General features: G+C 40.1%; 1 long non-coding RNA gene across 1 annotated transcript; it reads right to left on the bottom strand.

Annotated features, from left to right (window-relative positions):
* Positions 1 to 2,321: 2,321 nt before the first annotated feature.
* LOC128104117 (uncharacterized) lies at positions 2,322 to 6,733 on the bottom strand. The gene is made up of 3 exons (XR_008215886.1): positions 6,667 to 6,733; positions 4,870 to 5,158; positions 2,322 to 4,719 (listed from the first exon to the last, which is right to left on the bottom strand). It is a non-coding gene; the product is annotated as an uncharacterized LOC128104117 (long non-coding RNA).
* Between the last annotated feature and the right edge of the window lie 4,086 nt (positions 6,734 to 10,819).

The following is a 10,819-nucleotide window of genomic DNA, read 5'->3' as shown; positions in this document are numbered from 1 at the left end:
TTTAAAGTACACTTTCTGGATGATAAAAATTGCTTCTTTGTTATAAATATTTTTTAATATAGAGGATTTATGAATCTCAATATCTAATGTCATCTGTTGAAATTGAGTTTTTGTTTGTTTATTTCATAAGAGCATAAGATCATTCAAATTATTTTCACTGGACTTGATGAAAAGTAGGATAATTGAATTCAGAAAACTTGATTCCAATTTTAGCTAAATAACCTTCATAAATTCTCTTTTATTTGGGGGTTTCTGTTTGTCAATGAAAAGATCAAGAAACAAAATCATCAATAGCATGAAGAATGGGCAGAAACAGGTACACAGATTAATAGGAGAATGATAGATGAATGGAAAGATGGGTAGATGGGATGAATGTGAATGGACAATGTGTAACTTTTCCTGAGAAGATATAAGGAGAAACCTATTCACCCCAGATATAGCTTAAATCTCATTTAGTGACCAATTAGTTTACTCAGGTTACTTATAAGATTATGCAATGGTATCACTCATAAGTCTCACCCCAACATGGGAAACAACTCACAAAAGCTGTATCACTGGAGTTCTACCCTCAATCAACCTTCCACCTCTTTGTACTGTAGCACCAAGACCACATACAGGTTGGATGCAAAAGGGACTGGAAGACGGGGATCTCAGGTGAGATTCTGACTATGTTTTCCATATGTTTCTAGGAGAGGTGTGAACATCCCTGTTACCATAACCACAGACCTGCTCATCATCACAGTGTTTTTCTCATTTTATTGTCATAAATATGGGTTAGTCTGCAGGCAACCAGGACAATCTCTACTGCATTGCGGCTGATAGCCATATCATTAGTAAGTAACTATACTACATCAGTGGATGATAGATAGAGAGATGATAGACAGACAGACAAACATAGATAGATAGATAGATAGATAGATAGATAGATAGATAGATAGATAGACAGACAGACAGATAGATGATAGACAGGCAGGCAGACAGACAGATACTGTCTTCATAAGAAAACATGTCAATAACTCTTTGGATAGCAAGTTACAAATCTTCAGCATCAAGCAAACCCAAAGTGTTAAATCTATTATTCCTAATCATCAGCTACAAAAAAGGCACCAATTCACTCTTTTTAAAAACGCTTTTAAAAAACAGTTAATTTTAGCCAACTTGCTACCAATGTACATGTTTTGTCTGAAAGATCACTATACATATGACATCATAACCACATCACTTTCAACCCACTGTGCATAATCATCTTCAGGCATGGCTTGTAAGCATTCTTATGGGAATGGGAAGCATTTCCAGTCATGTATTCCTTCTGAGTAAGTCAGTTCTAATCTGTCATCGACTGTCTCTACAGTTAAATTCAACCTATGGAGAGGCAAATGTTCTTTCAGTGGAATGCAAGGGGAAGTGTATTTGAAGGGAGATTTGAATTACCAGAGAATTACAACAATAATTTTATATCATTAAAGGGTCTATTTTGTTTAATCCACATAGAATTGAAATGAATATATACATTAAAAAGGAGAAGAAGAAGAAGAAGAAGAAGAAGAAGAAGAAGAAGAAGAAGAAGAAGAAGAAAAGCATGCATTTTCCACTAAGATAATTTTCAGAGAAAACCAGTAGCAGTCAGACTTGGTGGCTCATGCTTGTATCTAAGTATTTGCAAGGCTGACACAGGAAACTGAAGGCCAGCCTAGGGTATATAGTAAGTTCCAGGACAACATGGCCTATGCAGCAAGACTCCATCTCAAAGGCTTTTTTTTTTCAACTTAAAAAAAGGAAAACAAGTTCCTGGGTGACAGTTCAGCAGTTAAGAGCACAAAATTCTCTTGCAGAGGACCAAGGTTCAGTCCCCAGCACACACAGGGCAGCTCACAACTCCCTGTCCAGCTCTGAGGGATCTGATGCACAATTCTGATTCCTAGAGGCTCCTGCATGCCCCTGTTATATTTATACAAGCACATACACATAATAAATTAATTAATTAATAAAAAAAATTTAAAGAGAGGCTAGAGAAATGCAGTAGTTAAGAGTATACACTGCTCTTATAGGGGACACGAGTTCCATTCTTAGTATCCACATTAGAACATTCACAACTGCCGGTAACTCTAACTCCAGGGGATTCAAAACCTCTTATGGCCTCTGCCGGCATCTGCCCTCATATATACATGCTCACACAAAGAAATATATACCCACAACACACACACACACACACACACACACACACACACACACACACACACACACATACACAATTAAACAATAAAATAAATCTAAAAAGAGTAAAAGAAATACATCAATTTAGTTATTCTGCTCATGAAATCTACCACCAAGGAAGGCTCTGAAGTGAATTCATTTCGTGAATTTTTGTCACTATTCACAAAATGAAATCTCTGGACTTACAAAATATGAAATGTGAGTAAAACCGTTTAAAATGCTATTATGAAAGATATTCTCAAATTCCCAGTTAAGACGTGAGAAAAACAAGCAAAGCAGCATGGGTTAGCATCAGAAGCAAATTATGTAAGTAATTTTTCCAAGGCATGATGTCTGTGCCCTGAGACAAGTCTAAAAATTTGGGCTACTAATGCAATGACCAGTTCTATGTGGTGCTGCAGATGTTACTGTGCAAACAAATGCCCCTAGTCTCTGAGAAGTGAGATTGCAATTACAGGTACTGTAGTCAGTGGACTGAAAGATCACTATGAAAAAAAAAGTAATTGAAAAGAAAAGCAAACATTGACAGTCCAAAACTTGAGAAACTACTCCCGTTTGTGGCATCATTACTCAGTTGGTGTTTTATTGGGCAGCAAGAGATGAAAACTCAATATGCCTCTCAGCCAGCCATTCCTGTTTCTAATTTAGTAGCAACCAGGAAATGACTAACCTCCTCCAAGCACATAAATGAAAGCCATGCAACCACCCATTGTGAAGAATCACCATGTCCTTCTAACATGAGAACTAGAGGTGAGAGCCAGGCAAGCCTATGAGCACCACAACTAACTCCTGGATGCTTCTGGAGGAAGGCAGTGAGCAATGAGGAAGAAGAATGGGGAAAGCTGCCTTATTTGGAAAGAAGAACAAATAAGATGAAAATGAGGTGGTCCCAGAAGCTGTAGACGCTTTTGAGAGTGACCATGAAGTTAGTTTGCAAGGTGAAATCATGGAATTTTTTTTTCATTGCATCTTCTTCCTCCAACTATACTCACAAGTGCCTAAAACAAAAGAGTTAGTGAAAACCTACTATGAAATTGGGTGGGCTTTCAGTGGCTATTCTGGTTTGGTTTTTGTTGCTGTGATAAACACCATCATCAAAAGCAACTTGAGAAGGAAAAGGTTTATTTGGCTTACACTTCCAGGTCCATCACTAATGGACGTCAGGGCAGGAAGTTAAGGCAGAAGCCTGAAGATAGGAGCCGTGGTGGAAAGCTACTTATTGGCTCACTCACTAGCTCTTGCTTAACTAGCATTCTTATACAGTCAAGGCTTACTTGTGTGGGGATGGTGTCACACACAGTAGGCTGGTTCCTCACATTTCAAACATCAGTCAACACACTCTGTCACAGACATAGCTACAGGCCAATGTGACCCTAGCAATTTCCCAATTGAGGTTACCTCTGCTCAGGTGGCTCTGGGTTTGGTCAGGTTGACAACAACCCTAACCAGTACAGCTGTACAGCTATTACTGTAAGATGATCCATGTTGCTTGGAGGTTTGGGGCTTGTTGGTGCAAGGATGGAACCAAAGCTCAGACTGATAACAGAATCTTCAGGATGAACCCAGGCTCTATCTTTGATCTTTGCAAAAAAGATCAAAAGCCCTCCCATCTGGAAGCTTCAGTTACGTGTGCACAACCTCATTGTACATGTACGCTACATTAGCTTTATCTATCTACAGAATGGCAACGACCATCTTCTCTGTTCAAAGACCTGTGATGATGAGATGAGAACTGAACACTGGTGAATTTTGCAGTTCTGAATGAAGCACTGAGTTAATACAAACTGTGTTTATTATTTCCTGCTCATGGGTCTTTTCACAGATCCTTGTTCTCTTCAACTTTCTTCTCGGCACTTGACATTTGAACCACTGGTGTTTACTCAGTTTGAAGCAGAAGGCTTTGTGCACATATTTGTCACTCCAGTTGGCATGCCAGGCTCAAACCAAAGATGAAACTCAAAGCCCATTGCAAAGACCATTAAAATGGTAATGAAACATCCAGAGACACAGGACAATGTGATCCTTTGCCTCAATGTGAGGATGAGGTATGCTGCCTTAAATAAGGTCATTTATCACACATTACACTATTTATTACATAAATTGTGGACATTACAAATACAGTTGCTCATGTTTACATTAAAAGAACTTAAACCCAAATCCATCAACTCTTGATAATCAAACCTTTGCATCTAAGAATGTCCTTAGTGGTCTGTTGTGATACAATAGTTACTTTAGTAGTTTCAGAAGCTCTACCACTCAATCAACTGTTATTGATTACTCTCTATATCATAATAGGGTTTTCTGATACAAACTGACTCCTGGAAGAAGTTTATTTTTGTGGCATATATTCAGAAACAAAATGTCAAGTTTCATAAAGATCATTTCTTTCAAATTATAGCATGTGCTTTGACCGTATTTACCCCCTTCCTGACCTCTTGCGTTCAGTCTTTAGTGTCTCCTCTCCTTCTCCATCTGCTAGTCTTCTCAATTCTTTCATTCTCCTTCCTGTTTTCATGTCATACATACAAGCACAGAGAGAGAGAGAGAGAGAGAGAGAGAGAGAGAGAGAGAGAGAGAGTTTATATTTTTATAAAGAAGTCTGGAACCACAAGTGAGAAAAAGCATGCAATGTTTTTCTTTCTGCTTCTGACTTACTTCATTTAATATGTTGATATTCAGTTACATCCATTTTTCAGGAAATGGCATAATTTCAGTCTTTTTCACAGCTGAATGAAATTCCACTGTTGATCCAATTTGCTTTATCCCATTGCCTTCTGGACACCTCAACTGATTGCATAACTTGGCTACTGTGCTCAGTAAACATGGCTACGTGAGGGTCTCTGTGGTGTACTGACTTAGCATTCTTTGGGCTTATACCCAGAAGGGGTGTAACCAACACATGATAGTTTTAATTCCAGTGTTTTGAGGAAACTTCATGCCAGTTCTGAAAAAAAAAAGTATTAACTGAAAGTAGAAATGGAGAGAGCATTCAATCAGAACTTCTCACTAAATTTTGTAGCAAAGAATTAGTCAAGAATTATATACTATCATGGAGTTTGGAGAAATTAAATCTACCCAGTAAAAGCAGGTTGTTAATATTGACTTACCAAACCATGAACCACTTTGCCTATAAGAGCTACCTGCTTTCATAATTTAGATTGCTCAAGTTTTTGCCCCAATTATTTGGATGTTTTAAGACACTCTGTGCTCTCTATGAGGAAAAGTCATGATAAAGAAGTCAGGTCTGTTAGCTAGATTCCTTCTTACAAAATATTTGTGTTTCTGAAGTTTCAGACCAAACATTCTATTTCAGCCAAATTAAGTCAGATTCACTCTTTATGAGAAATTGCATTCAATCAACCAAGTGATGATTTCCATCATCACCCCTTTCTATCCCCTCAGAAACAGAGTCCTTTACAAGCTTTATAATTCAGGCACATATGTTATAGAGCTCTGCTTTAGTGGAGTGTTCTGCTCTAGGGCTCATCTGTGCAGAGATGAGAAGGCAAATAAGAAAGCACCATTCCACCCACAAGATCCTAAATTTCAAACTCACCACTGAACTGTGGGAAGTGAAACTGTTTTCACTGTTCCTAAACTGAAATGTGAGTTGGTAGATCTCTGAGTTGGAGGACCACACCTACCCTTGTCATTTTTCCCAAAACTCTCCTTGGTTTCTATGAAGGAAAAAAAAAAATCAGATACCCTTGTGGGTCTCTGAACAGAAACCACAGCAAAAGACAAACTGAGTCATGGCTGCATTAAACATTCTCCAGACTGCTAGTTGCTCTCTGGTGAAAAAAAAATTAGGGAGAACAAATCTTTGCAAACTGCCCTAATCACAGGCTGGTGTCAAGCAAATCCATTGTGAACCGAGTCCTTTCTTCAAGTAAGAACAGATTTGCAGAGCATCATGAGAACTGAGAACGGATATGCTGAAAACTGACAGTTTAACCTAGTAAAGGAAAAGCAGGGTCCAAAGCTAAAAGGTTATCCCTTCGCTGATGCAGACGCTCAGTCATGAAGCAAAACAGAGGAAGTGGAATCCCACATTCACTCCCTCCAGCTCCGAGCCTGCCTTCTCCTCCTTTGCTGTTGTCCCCTTGGTCATACTTAGAATACAAACTGCACAAAGCTCCGAGCCTTCTTACAAAGGAAGATGCTCACTGGAAGGGGAAAAAAATCATGACCATGCTGATTGAAAATGATCTTATTGAAAACACTGTTTATGTGAGAGGGTAATGTAGCTAGAGTTTTCCTGCCTGGCCCACAGTCAGGACAAATCTCTCTCACCTGCCAGTCCCACAGCCGCTCAAACCCGACCAAGTAAACACAGAGACTTATATTGCTTACAAACTGTATGGCCATGGCAGACTTCTTGCTAACTGTTCTTACAGCTTAAATTAATCCATTTCTATAAATCTATACCTTGCCACATGGCTCGTGGCTTACCGGCATCTTCACATGCTGTTTGTCATCGTGGCAGCTGGCAGTATCTCTCCGACTCAGTCTTCCACTTCCCAGCTTTATTCTCCTCCTTGCCCCGCCTACACTTCCTGCCTAGCCAATGGCCAATCAGTGTTTTATTTATTGACTAATCAGCAACACATTTGCCATACAGAACATCCCACAGCAGGGTAAGTTATATAACAATAGAAAAAGGACTGGAAAAGGATGAGATGACTCAGTTAATGAAAGATTTGTCTTGTAAGCATGCTGACCAGAGTTGAATCCCCAGAAGCTATATAAAAAGCTGGGCATGGTGACACGCACCTGTAATGCCAGCAGTGGGGAGGTGGAGACCTGGGGAATCTCTGGAACTTGCTGTAGCCCGCCTAGTCTGCTCTGAAAATGCCAGGTTCCTGGGAGAGGTCGTACCTCAAATGGCAACGTGGAGAGTGACTGAGGAGGGACACCTGAACTTGACCTCTGACCTCCACATATAGGTACACACGTGCACCTATATTTTAAAACGAATTGAAACAATATAAACCATAATACATACACATATTTTGGCAATGTTTTTGAAAGTTTGTGATTTAATACTGTCTTATTTGTAGGGTCAAGTTGGGTATGGAGCACATTTAGACATTGATCAGAACAAACTGCAATGCAGCAGTAGCTATCAAGCCCTTTTAATTAGATTTTGTATTGTGATCCAGTAAATACATGTACATCCAATTATATAAAGTAGATCATTCTATATTTTATCAGGTATATCACACTTACCTGTTACAATTTCTCTGTTCCAGTTGCTGACTCGCCCGTTCCCCTCCCTCCCTCCCTTTCTTCCTTTCTTCTTTCCTTCTCCCTTTCCTCCCTCTCTCCTTCCCTCATTTTTCTCCATACCCTCCCTTTCTCCATCCTTCCCTCCCTCTTCCTCCTCGTCCTTCTTCCTCAGTACTCACAAATGCCCACTAGAGCAATTTCATAATCCACAACTTTACATCCACTGTGAAAAGATGCTGAGACCATCTATTCATATGACTCCCTCTGCCACTACTGCTGGCCTGTGTGACATCTATAAGGTTCACAGCCCCTCTGAAATTGGGTTCTATAGTCTAATGTTGCAGGAAATAGGAAAGGAGAAGGTGAGGCAGGGATGGACCAGTGGATCTCATCTTTTCAGACCCAGACTCTCTGGTGAGGAGAGTGATCATTACTAAATCCCAGATGTTCACATGAACACAGCCACAGAACTCTTCATGGGACAAAAAGAGAGTCCTGAGACTATTTCCATAAACCACTGATATCTATACACATCTTTTGTAGTGCTGTGTACGGAACCCAGAGACTTGCACATGTTAGGCAAGCATTCTATCACTGAGCTACATTTCCAGCTTGATATACACGCTCTTGATCAGAATGAAGACAATTTGGTACACTTAACATTTTATGCAACTGTCCAAGCTCTATGGAAGATGACTGAGTATAATCTTCACATTTAGTTCACTGAGAATGAAGACGAGGGGCAAATGGTGTTTGTCTTACATGGACCTACTCTAGGAATCAGCAGAGGGTTGACTGTTGTGACCCGGAAGCAAACTTTTCAAACATGTGAGTAACAGTTTCTGCTTCCTGCAAACTTTAGGTAGCAGTCTGATAGCATTCTGAAACTGCACCTACCCAGCCTTAGCTACATCAGACCTGTCCACTCTTCCACTTCTCAGAAAGAAAAACAGAGGCTGGAGGAGGGCCAACGTCAGAAACACACCCCACTCTGTGATCACTGCTGCTGCAGGGCAAAAACAATATGGCCAATGTCTTTTCTCCCAGCAGGCCACAGGAATCAGGTCTCTCCTAACTTTGTTTATTGAATTTTCAGACATCAAGATGAACAATAAAACTTTTTTTTTTACATCAGAGGGGTCGAATGATGATTAAATTATTGAAATATTTATGACTGCCCTAGCACTGCTCAAAAAGCCTTTGTCTTATGCCTTCTCTCTCTCTCTCTACATATATATATATATATATATGTGTGTGTGTGTGTGTGTGTGTGTGTGTGTGTATGTGTGTGTATATGTGTATGTGTGTGCCTATATATATACATATATCCTAATATATATTAATCACATCCATATGCAACCATATATTTATATATGGATGTTATTAATAAAGCAGGGGCCTTTGTACAGGTGATAACTTAATGACTGAATTAAAATAGTTGAAAGTGAACTGGGGTGTCAGTCAGCAAGCCTGAATGCTTTGGATCCTTGGCTTGCATTCCCAGTACCAAACCAATACATAAACAAGTGGCACACATTATACGTTCTACTTTATAGCACTGTAATGCAAGTCGTTTTTTCTTTGTGTGTGAGTGTTGAGAGGGGAAAATGTGCATACATGCTTGTGGAAGCCAGAGGACAATGCTGTCCATCTTTCTGAATCAAAGTCTCTCATCCTGAAGCTCATCCATTCAGCTAGCAGGCCTGTCTGTCTCTTTCTCCCCATGACTGAGATCCCTAGCACATTCCATCACCTCTAGCTTTTTTTAAAAAAAAAAAAAAGATGTATTTTATTTTTAATTATGTGTATACTGTATGTGTGTGGCTGTATGTAGATATATGCAGATGAGTGCAGGTTCCCACAATGACCAGAAGAGAATGTCAGATCTTCCAGAGGTAGAGTGATAAGCACTTATGAGCTACCCTGTGTAGGTGCTAGAAGCCAAACTCCAGGCCTCTGCAAGAGCAGTATGCATTCTTAACCACTGAGTCATTTCTCTAGATCCATGCCTGGCTTTTTTCATGGTTCTGAGGATCAAGCTTGGGTCCTCATGCTTACGGAGGACGCATATAATCAACCGCACCATCCCTGAAACCTCTTTCCTCATTTGTCTTATATTAGCATGCTGTCTTATGAGCCCCTCTGTCCTGTGTGTCCAGACTCCTGCAGAGAGAAAGACTGTTTACTTCCTCTCTCAGTGCTATGCACTGTGCTAGCCACCCACTGGGCCTCATTTGTGTGCAATAAATTGAATTTTTTTTAAAGAAAGAGGCAGCTTATTCCCTATTCTTTTACAAAATATTTTAATATCTTCATCTGACACCAAGTAAACTTCTCCATAACATAAACTGGGTGGTTGCTCTTGAAATTGCTTTGTAGAGAGCAATGGTTTTTATTAATGAAAATACATCAAAAATACTAGAACTCAGGCAGAGTTTCACAGCCTCTGTGGGCTCAAGACTGCTAAATGCCAGTCAACTGGAAGTCTAAATATTGGAAAAACTTTAATTGGAATGATAATTTAACAATGAAATGAAGTAATGAAGTCAATCAACCTAGTCACCATTCTATGCCTTTCTTTTGTCCTGGTTGTGCTAAGGTCCTGAGTTCAGAGGCAGAGAGCTATGAGCACCCAACTGGCTGGCCCTCTGCCTGTACATCAACACGTCATCACAATTTACTCCCGAGACCGTGAGCACTCATTCACCAGAGATATTGTGCAACCCATGAAGTTACTGTAGCTTTTTTACATGCCCCCCCCCCCATTTGATGCATCCTCTCTGAGATCACAAGATAAACTGAAGAAATCATAAGTCACACTCCAGTGGCCTTGACTCTTCTTTGTTCCTTCACCATCTAGGTGATGTCTTCAAGCTTTCCATGAGGCTCTGATCTTCCCCAGCCAGGCCTTCCTCTCCATACTAGCCTCCCAAGTTCATGCATCTGAGCTCATAGACTGGCTGAACTGGGCTACACATAGCATCCAGTCTTTCCAGGAATTACTGATACTGTAATGTCTCATCCTTAAATCCTCCTTAGCATTAATAGTGAGCTTGCACTGTATGTGCCCCTAAAGAGGCCTTTTCATAGCTGAACCCCAGAGCCCCTGCACATCTCAGGGCCCCATCAAAAATATTAAAGGTGCTGAGTTTTCCCTTGGTTTTCACGCTCACAGAAACTGAAGAGGAATTCCATACTCCAATCTACAGTGTGGAAAACCCCAGTTCTTGTCTGACTTCCATGGTGAGAGAGGAGCATAGACTCTTTACTCAGTAAGGGGCAATGCATCATTTATGCCTTAGTGTCTCTTAAAGGCAATGTTTTAGCTTATGAGAGTGAACCAACAAGTAGAAATACCTGGCCCCCAAGGCGAGAA

The sequence above is a fragment of the Peromyscus californicus genome, unplaced genomic scaffold, assembly GCF_007827085.1.
Source record: "Peromyscus californicus insignis strain IS unplaced genomic scaffold, ASM782708v3 Scaffold_8__1_contigs__length_139910024, whole genome shotgun sequence".
In the NCBI taxonomy this organism is placed as follows: domain Eukaryota; kingdom Metazoa; phylum Chordata; class Mammalia; order Rodentia; family Cricetidae; genus Peromyscus; species Peromyscus californicus.
The sequence above is the reverse complement of the archived record's forward strand: the minus strand, read 5'-3'. Positions and strand labels throughout refer to the sequence as shown.